Below are 11013 nucleotides of genomic sequence, written 5' to 3' on the forward strand. Positions count from 1 at the left end.
CCAATACAGAGTGGAGCTGGTTGATTTGGGTTATTGTGAGGCGCGACCGCGGTGCAGGGCTAATGGCTCTTGTATTTCACTGGAAGCAGAAATTTGCTCCATGACCTCTTTGTAGAGCTCATCATTCAGTCTGAGCCGCATTGATCCCTGCTTTAAAGATGGAAAAGAAATCAAGAGGAAAACTGTGGAAATTTAGAAAAAATTATCTATTGGCTGTTTGTTTGATTTTTCTTAAATCCTCTGCCGGCTTCACACGGTGATGGAGAACATGTCTGATTACAGGAGAGTGCCTTTACAGCCAGTGGTGATTTGGAATTGTTGCAGTTTCACATCAGTGTGAAAAAATGCCACTGGTGACTGATTGTTTTTTTACATAGAAACGACTGCAGCTGCGAACAGACAGAGTAGAGACAGTGATATATATATATATATATATATATTTAAAATTACACAACATGTTTTTATGAAAATAAAATGATCTAATTAAGTTTGTTGACATGATAAAATAAAAACAAAATACAGTGGTGCATGGATTAGCATTTATAAATAACATGGAATTTGTGATTTCATTTTTCAGATTTTTTAAAAATTCAAATAACATTTTTGATATACAAAATATTATAATTTCATATTTTACAAATAGGTAACATTTTTCTTAATAGCTTAATTTTCTTTCTTTCTTTTCTATTAGTGTGTGTGTGTGTGTGTGTGTGTGTGTGTGTGTGCGTGTGCGCCAGTGTGTGTGCCACTGGCAGAAACGACAAAGTGAGGCCCATGTAAGAACCCTCACCACAAGAAAACCCTATTTTAACATGGCAGGCCAAGAGAGGGTCAGGAGCAAGATGAGAGAGATAGAGAGGAGGAGAGAGAGAGACACAGACAGACAAACAGAGAGCGAGAAAGGAGGAGGTCAGCAGGAGAGGGAGAGAGTTCAGCATCTCTCTACAGTTTAGACTCTCTCTCCCCCTGCCCCCCACCTCTAATATAAGTGTTTTTGTGGAGTAGCTCCTCTCCAGCCATAACTGAAAAAATCTCCATAACTGAAAATAGTATCTAAAACCAACAACCCCTTTTGTCTGCCTCCTCTTGTCCGTCTGAGTGGCTGCTCTGCGGTTAGAGCATTTCAGCAGGGATACACACACTCACACCCTTACACACACACACATACACACAAAACAACACACACCAGACTTTCATACACGTGTAAATGCTCACACATGAACAGCAGCATCAGTGCACATTCTTTATCAGTGAAGTAAAGATTTTCATTAAACGACAACACGATACATACATGTTTTCCACATTCTATAAATAAGGATCCACGTCTGGACTTTTGTCAGGAGCTTTTTCATTCGGACAATATATCAACCTAAACTACTTAATTCTACTCATAAACAAATCATTCTACTCTATTTTTCCAAACTAGGTGTGTTTTCACGAACAGAAAATCTTCATCATAGTCATCTTTTTATATATTTATTTTCCTCAAATTATTTTCTTGGGCAAGAAATCCAAATAATTTCTCCTCAGACTTTTCTGTAGGTCTATAGACAAACTCTTACAGAGTAAATCTAAAGCCAAACAACAATTAAAACTAATTTTTTAAAGCCAAAATCACTATTAATTATTATTTTACCAAATTACAAAAGTTTGTATTCCCTGTGTAAACTTAGTGTGCATTTTCATGCTGAACTTCCTGTGAAGCAATTACAGCATCTCTTTCATCTCCATACTGTGTCCTTCTTCCACACTTAACACAGCGAGCACCCTGTAATAAGTTAGTGCTAACTTCTTCTCCCTGTCCCTCAGCCACGGGACTCGGACATTACCTGCATGATCACCTCTCACGAGTGGCGCTCAAACCGATGCGTGTAATTGGTTTAGACAGCTGTCTCTGGTGTCAGTGACCACTAAGGTGAAAGTTTATCACCAATGACTACAGACTCTCCACTGCAACACAGCTTGTCATGTCATCAAAACGCAGAATCGTTGGTGAGAGAAACGTGGGGTGAAGGGTCCATGTTTGGCACAGATCATTTCATCGACTAATTTAATGGGATGCAATCAAAATTGAAATTGCACCTGATTTAGGGACTAGAGTGATTGGAATTTCACACAATGGAAAAATAGTGACAAAATTCTTTCATTATTAGAAATTGTTAAATCCTTTATAACCATTGTTTTAAATGTATGTGTTTGTAGTACTAAACTCAGTAGCACCAATGTATTTTAATACCACTTTCCATTTATTATAGTATTTATATTTACATTTTAAAATTGATTCACATGATGACTTAATGTCAATCTTTAAATGCATGAATCAGAAATAATTGCATGAAATTGTATTTATTTTCTCATTTATATCGCCACGTAGAATCCACACTCTCCACACAAAACGCATACAATTCTTTCCTTCCAACCACATTCATATTGATAACCAGACTCATGTCCACATTACATTTGGTCTATTTTAGTATGTTCTTGTTTTCACAGCAGTCTCTTCTGTCAATATCTGCTTCACGTCAAATTGATACAGTGCCACAAACAGATATGAAAGGCAACACATACTGTTCACATTGATCATATTGACATTTACTTTTCACACCCACTAAATGTCTTGCCCTTGTCACAACATTTGAGGAAAATCACACCAATCAATGACATTCATACACACACAGCCATTTCCTCATGTGGCACAAACAGGGCTGCATTTGCACACCAGATATTATGCTACGTTTTTGTTTAGGGTTCATTTTTGAGGTATTTGAACAGGACGTGGGCTGATAGTCGTAGTGAGATGGTCTTAGCCCTTGCTGTGTACAAAAACACTGAAATGTGAGATATTGTAAACAAATGCACAATATATAGGACAGTGCAGGATGCAAATCTCAGGAGGGAAGAATAAATTTGTGATTTCTTTTTTTAATGTTTGTTTCCTCATCTTGGGTTTCCTCTGGCATCTCACATTTCACACTGTAATGTGGGATGCACTGTAAACATTATTATTACATATATTATGTATGTGTAGTACTTATGTTTAAGTACATCTTAGTGTGTTAAAGTTGTTATGATATTATATTTTATCCTGGTATTTCACTATCGTTTATCTCATTCTTACAATTATAGGAATAAAATATTGATCAAATAGGATTTTTTAAATTAAATGACATCATATTTTTCTCCATCATTATTTCTTTTGAGTTTATTTGCTGCCTCTGTCTTACCGCTGACTTAAGAATCATAACAATGGACCACTTAGCATTCACTAACCCCAACCCCACTCAGCTGTCTTTTTCATCAACTCTGAACTTCCATGGCCCTGTAGAGCCACATTGCTCTCCGTGTTCTCAGCAGCATATCCTCTGTGTTCCATCTCTTTCTTGCCCTCCTGTCTGTGACAGACGAGGGCACTCAGTCTTATCTCCTTGTTGTTTCCAGGTTGTTGACAGAATTGCCTTGCAGCTTATTCACTGATATGCTGTTGTATTATATTACACGTATTGTATGCATATATGACATAGGGAGCTTAAAATGAAACAACCATATTATAGTTGTGATGGCTTCTAAAGAGTGGATGTTGCTGGACGACAAAGGATGTTGGAACTACCTAAGATTCCTGCCTTCTTTAAAACCCTGAGCAAGCAAAACCTTAGGATCTAACCCTTTTTATTCACGGCTTTATTTTCAAAAAGAAGGTCATCCCTTTTATTCCTTTTCTCGAAGAGTGACCCCTTCTGTGTAGTGGAGCTGTGCAACGATCGGCTGCAAACTCACACTGTCTACAAAAACCTCAACCCAGAATGGAACAAGGTCTTCACTTTGTGAGTGGAGTTTATTGATGCACACAGACACGCAGAGCCTGTATTCATTAACACATTGTCTTTTTTCTTCTTTTGACCATTTAATTAGAGAGTGCTGTCTGAACAAAATTAGATATTGAATTAGAATTGTGGCATTCAGAATGCAATCTGTTTTGTAAAATGTAATTTGTATAGATATGCAGGGTATGCTGTTAAAAAATAACTTTTATATAAATAAATAAACATTGAAATTCAAACATACCTCTGTATAAATAAATAGATTATTCATTAAGTTATGAATTTGTTTAATAATTAAATTTACATTAAATTAAATTAAAATATGTACCAGCACATTTTTATGGACATAGGAAAAAAACATTTTTATTAAATTAATTAAAAATGTTCTCAAACAGGGACAATATAATTATTTTTAAATTATAGTTATAGTTTTTTTTTCTAAGCAAAAGTATGGAAATTCATTTAGTAAACCTTGGTGCTACCTTGTCTGTAAATGCAGCGATAATTGATTTTTTATAATATAGTTGAATTTTAATATGGCGTTTTAACTGTTTTCTTTATCTCATTGTTGTGTAAAAAAACAAAAAACAAAAGTCGTCACAAATTTTTGAGTTTGCAGCCGATACTTCAGTATTTATGTCAGTACTTTTGTCTTTGTGTGTGGTCCAGTAATGTGAAGCACATTCACTCGGTGCTGGAGGTCACTGTTTACGACAAGGACAGAGACAAAAGTGCAGATTTCCTGGGAAAAAAAGCTATTCCTCTACTAAATGTGAGTCTAAGATAGATCTCTTTCTGTTTTTTTTCCCATCTCCCTGGGGGGACAGTGAGGAGAACACAGAGGAACAGTAAGAAACAAAACAACACAGAAGAAGATATAAAAAGTAGAGGTTATTTTTGCAACTGCACAGATGAGAGGCCGTGAAAAAATACAGTGAGATTGATAGGTGAGGAGAACATAAAGTAGAGGGATGTGAGATGATTTGAAAAATAACAAGATGGAACAGTGTGATTTAGAGAAGAAGAAAAAATACAAAATAGTAAAAAGAGTGTGTATGGAAAATATTGATAGCCTTTAGAAGCTGCTGCATCTCTAATCCAAGCATGCTCGGCTGTACAGTGTGATTCCCCAGGATAGTTAATTTCTGTTTGACAGAGTGGAGCTGCAGTGGGTAATGAACAGGTACTTGTCAGAGTTGCCACAGTTATTTTGGGTTCCCTGTCAGAACCAGCAGCTGGGGTTCAAAGGTTGCCCCGGGAGCCGATTCTGCTAGGTATTGCCAGACAGACGCCTGTCATGTCCCTCTCCCACAGATCCAAAATGGAGAACGCAAAGCCTACGCCTTGAAAAGCAAGGAGCTGACAGGGCCAACAAAGGAGGTCATCTTTCTCAAAATAGATGTGATTTTTAATGCTGTAAGTCTTTTATTTTGCTTTTTTTTACTCCCCTTCACCCTTCACCCTCCACATCTTCCATCTCTCTATCTTCTTCTTCTTCACAGCACCCCCATACCCCCCTATTGTCTTTATTCTGCCCCCTTGTTTTGGTTTTAATTATCGAAGTATCCCTCTCTTTCTCCCAGCAGTCTTTGTTCCCACATTCTCCATCCCTGTGTGTGTCCTTTGCATTTTACCTGCCCCCCAGCCTCAGACATATGGGTTGGGGGTTTATTACACACTTGCTACCACGTTATTCCCACAAAAAACATTTTCAGTAAATCCTTCAAAAATATACTGTACCATCATAATAATGTAATTAATCTTCATGTCCATTGTTTCAACCTCAACCTGTGTGTGTGTGTTGTCTCCATTCTCCAGGCTGAAGGCTGGTCTCAGGACATTGATTCCCGTGGAGCAGAAGTACATCGAGGAGGAGCCCAAAGTGTCCAAACAGGTACGTCAGCAGCACAACACTCATCTTCTTAGCTCTTTGCCTCCTATTTTTTTCTTTGATTATCTACATCCACCCTTTAGCAGCTACTCTATCTAGATCCAGCTGTCTGGAGCACAACCAACAAGCCTGGAGAGTGGCATCTTGCAAAGTACAACAACTGTGTGGGCAGGATACAACAGGATGATTGAAGGAAAAACAGCAATTCTTTTCGTTTTTCTTTTGCTTTTCTTCCGTGGTGACTCTCTATCTTCTCTCATCACCCCTCTCCCCCACCTCCTCGTATCCACTCTGAGTGGTGAATAGAAATGTCAAGCTGTCAGCTCTGGGGTGCATAAGTAGATTGGCTATCCTTATAGTTGGCTCTCTTTGCCACTGCTGCTTTGAACTTCATTGTCACGCCACTCAGTGTGGCTGCGCCACAAAGAGCTGAATAGCAGGGGCTGGCCCACATCAGATGTGTCATACGAGTGACCGTTTGGACGGTCAATACTGCGCCGAGCACAGCCTTGCCCGCCGCTGCACAACACAACAGAACTCTCAGCTCCCAAACCAGCCCTTTGTCCACCCTCCATATGCAGTCTTTGTTCCCACATTCCCCATCCCTGTGTGTGTCCTTTAGCGGCCATTTTACCTCCCTCTCTCTCTCTTCCCCCCTCTCTCTCCCTCAAGTCTCTGACATATGAGTTGGAGATTTAATACACACTTGCTACCACATTATTTCAGCAAACAACATTTTCAGAAATAATAATGTAATTAATCTTTATGCAATTTCAACCTCAACCTGTGTGTGTGTGTTGTTTCCATCCTAAAGGTGAAGGCTGGTCTAAGGACGTTGATTCCCGTGGAGCAGAAGTACATTGAGGAGGAGCCCAAAGTGTCCAAACAGGTACATCAGCAGCCCAGCACTAATCTTCTTAGCTCTTTGCCTCCCATTTTTTTCTTTGATTATCTACATCCACCACTATAGCAGCTACTCTATCTGGCCAGTTGTCTGGAGCACAACCAACAAGCCTGGAGAGTGGCATCTTGCAAAGTACAACAACTATGTGGGCAGGATACAACAGGATGATTGAAGGAAAAACAGCAATTCTTTTCGTTTTTCTTTTGCTTTTCTTCCTAGCCTCTTCTTTCCCTTCTCCCATCGCCCCATCGCCCCTGTCCCCCACCTCCTCGTATCCACTCTGAGTGGTGAATAGAAATGTCAAGCTGTCAGCTCTGGGGTGCATAAGTAGATTGGCTATCCTTATAGTTGGCTCTCTTTGCCACTGCTGCTTTGAACTTCATTGTCACGCCACTCAGTGTGGCTGCGCCACAAAGAGCTGAATAGCAGGGGCTGGCCCACATCAGATGTGTCATACGAGTGACCGTTTGGACGGTCAATACTGCGCCGAGCACAGCCTTGCCCGCCGCTGCACAACACAACAGAACTCTCAGCTCCCAAACCAGCCCTTTGTCCACCCTCCATCGTCCTCACTGCTCCTGCCGTCTCTCTCTCTCTTTCTCTCTTGGACTCTAAGTTCAAACCTTTCGGCCCTCTCTCACCAGGCTTCTTCTTCCAAGTGCTGGGTCCTCATTTCTTCATCTCCATTTCACCCTTGACCCGCAGGTTTGACCCATGTCAGCGTCTGGCAATGATGATGTCACAGGCTGCTTTAAAACGATGGCTCCATTAGGGGTTTTTTTTGTGCCTGCAGCTCTCCTGCAGCTACTTACTGCTCAGTGTCCTGACACACACATTTACACAAAATAAAGTAAAGAAAATGATGCACAAGCTTCCCGCCTCTGAAAAATATAAGCATTTAATTGCAATTATGCCATTTGCCTGAAAAAACGTCTTTGTCGCTTTGCTAAGTGCTAACTCAAGGCAGTCTTTGGAATAATTAATGAAAATAATATTTCTTATCAAAGCAGTTACAGCAATAATGAGCCTGGGAAAGTGCATCGTGTACATCAAGTGCATGCGCTGAGGAACACTGAGTGGTGGATGGAGTATTGGAAGTCCTCAGTGTGGTCCTCAGGGTCTGTGTGTCCCCAGCAGGACACCGTACAGTCATCCTCAGTTTGCCAACAAAAAGCTTCACATAATTATACATAGAGAGGATGGACTCCTCCTCTCATCTGACATCAAAGCAGCAAAGCCAACCCCTTAACCACATGTAAATTTACAGGGAAACACACACATTACAGACAACAGTCATTTCTGTAATGAAATAAAATATCTGAATAAAATAATGGCCCTGGAATATTTTTGAACAGTGATCTGCAGAGACAGTGTCTCCTTTGAAGCACTTTCTCTTGGTGGTGATCTGATTGGGTGGAAGGGTTATGCTATTCCCAGAATGCTTGGCGACTGTTCTGGAGGACAGTTAGCCACTTCTTTCTGTCTCTTTCTCATCTCTGGCCAAATGCCTGAAGAAGCCTTAGGGAAGAGAATCCCTGGGACCATGTTGAAAATTGTTAATGTTGTATTTAACTTTGTCACTGGGACAGAAGACTCGAAGACACACTGTCTTGTACAGTACGTCGATCCACATCTATGCACAGTTTCCTACAGAAGGAAAGAAAAAGTGTCCTTGTCGCGTCCACGCCGCTGTTATCCTGCAGCAGCACAGACAAAGTGAGGCTCAATGCTTGTGAAAGTTGCAGCAGAATGAGACGCAGCAGCCTTTTATGAAGAGACTTCGTGGCAGTGTGTCATTTGAACTAGGGCATTAATTATGAGATGCAGCACATTTACTTATTAAACTGTGATGAATTCTTGTCTAAATATAAGAGGGAAACGACATTTTAACTCTGCGTCCTTGCAAACTTGTGAATCGTGCAGAGACCTCAAAGAGCGTTCATTTGGTTTTTGTTTTAATGTGCTTTTTTTTCAAATTAGTCTTTAAAAGCTCTCCATGTGTAAAGGTTAGCACATTATTCATGCAATTTTTTTCATGCTGTTCACATGTTTACCAACGTCATTGTCTGTCTGTTCGCTGTGTTGTAGCAATCTTTTTTTCCTGACCTTGAGCCTCAACTTGGTGTCACCTACAAATCTGCAGATTTACCAGACATTAAGTCTTTGGGGTCTCGTCGGCATGGAGTTAATCCACAAAACATCGTCAGAACACAATTTATTTATTTATTTATTTTACAAACCCTAATTTCCAGAAAAGTTGGTACCTTTCCAAAACATCTTATAGAATCTCTCTAAAGTCTTTTTTTTATTCTGTAAACTGACCAACCTAAATATTAAAAGGGATATAAGTGTCTCAAAAACGCCAATATATTCAATGTTTCCATATCAACATTACATTTATATATTTAAGATCTCAGATTCGCAACACTGACCTGTGTCTTGCTTTTATTTTATTGCAGCGGTGAATGTGTGTGATGAGTGTTAATGGTTTTTGGTGCATCATTGAAACACAGCAGGTTCCTAAGGGCTTAACCCTTCGCATTTTTGTACACACCGTTTGTCCTTGCAATGATTTTCATCTTGTCCCAGAATATGAGTATTAATGAATATGAGGAAAAGTTGGCACAAGTCATGCAGTACAGGAACATGCACACGCACACATACTCATGCGCGCACACACACAGACACAAAGACATATTGGGTATGTGTTGGGTATATATATACCCTTTACAAGGGTTAAGAGATTTCTTCTTATTTAATAAAACTTTATGCAATATTATCAACTGTTGATGATGAAGGGTAAAAATATTTTCCTGTGAGAAATGTTATTTTTAACATTGCAGAGAAGTCTATAGTGGTTTAACACGTCATTCCCTTCAGAAATCCTACTGTAAAGTTCTTATTTGTTTTACGAATTTTGTTTAAGAATGTTAAGATGTTAAGATGTTAGATGTTAGAATGTTAAGAAAATGACATCAAATTTGATACAGCAGGTATATAAGGTCATGTAATTCTAAATCAGTCAATTGTCATGTTATTGTATTTCATGCATTATATATAAAACATTTTATTTTTAAATTATATAATTTGGTACTTTTAGAGTAATAAATTGATATGTAACTTGCTGTATTATATATATATACAATACAGCAAGTTACATATCTAATTTTTTACATATCTAAAAAATTCTAAAAAATTAGATATGTAACTTGAATATATAATACAATATAATACAGCAAGTTACATATCTAATCTTTTACTCTAAAATATATATATATATATACGATGTCATGATTGGCCATCGACATGGCAGGACCCAAATGCAGGACTGGTGCAGGTAGTTTATTTCAATATTCAAAATTCCAAAAACCAGGACAGAAGCATAGGCGAAGTCGAGCAGAGCAGAGAACACGAACAGAGTTGAGCACAGCAACAGACTTGCTCATGAACAGACTAGGAACAGCTACAACAAAAAGCTCGACACAATGCTGGCACGAACGATACAGCGCTCACAAAGACAACGTGCACACACACACACACACTGATGCTGATGATGAATCCTTCATTGGCAATTGCACAAGAGATTGTTGATGTCTCAACTACAGTTAGGTGCCATTCCCACACTGTACACCACCCATGTAGACACACTCAATATTAATAGACGTCTGAAGACCTACCGTAATTAACTACTTTTCTGTGTGTTGCTCAAATATGAAAGCTCACTTCAAATACTCTCCACAAAGTAGATAATGTATAGAGTTTTCCCATTCTTCAACTAGAAACTCAGACAAGTTGGAACAAAATGTCCATGTATATATATATATATATATATAAAACCACATTAACATCACAAGTTTTCTACCTCATGAAAGGCTTAATCCTACCAGGACATATAGCATTAGATGTCACTGTTTTTGTACACAACACTAATAGTGACAATAATGTCTTATTTCCCTTGAAGAAAATATTTAAAAGGACATTATATTTGAGAATTTCATATCATTATTTCTCGCACAACACTCTAAATCAGGGGTCTCAAACTCAATTTACCTGGGGGCCGCTGGAGGCAGAGTCTGGGTGAGGGTGGGCCGCATAAGGGATTCCACAATAAAGTTTAAAAAAAAGTCCTCAAATGTTAACAGTTAACAGTTTTAATGATTTCGTCTGAACATGAAGTGTTTTGAACATGAATGGAACATTGAGTGAAAATCATGAACGGTTCTTCTGAACATGGCTCCTCTTGCCTACTCCTTGCTGCCAGAGACTTGACAGCGCTTCTTTTCACAAATCTGAACCACATTTGGCTTGAGAGAGGAAGCAGTTGAGACCCTCAGTATGGCTTGAAGATGATCATCAGTAAGTCTAAGACCTGTACTTGGACTTATTGAAGTTCAGCTCAG

This window comes from Cynoglossus semilaevis, chromosome W (assembly GCF_000523025.1).
Source record: "Cynoglossus semilaevis isolate Cse_v1.0 chromosome W, Cse_v1.0, whole genome shotgun sequence".
In the NCBI taxonomy this organism is placed as follows: domain Eukaryota; kingdom Metazoa; phylum Chordata; class Actinopteri; order Pleuronectiformes; family Cynoglossidae; genus Cynoglossus; species Cynoglossus semilaevis.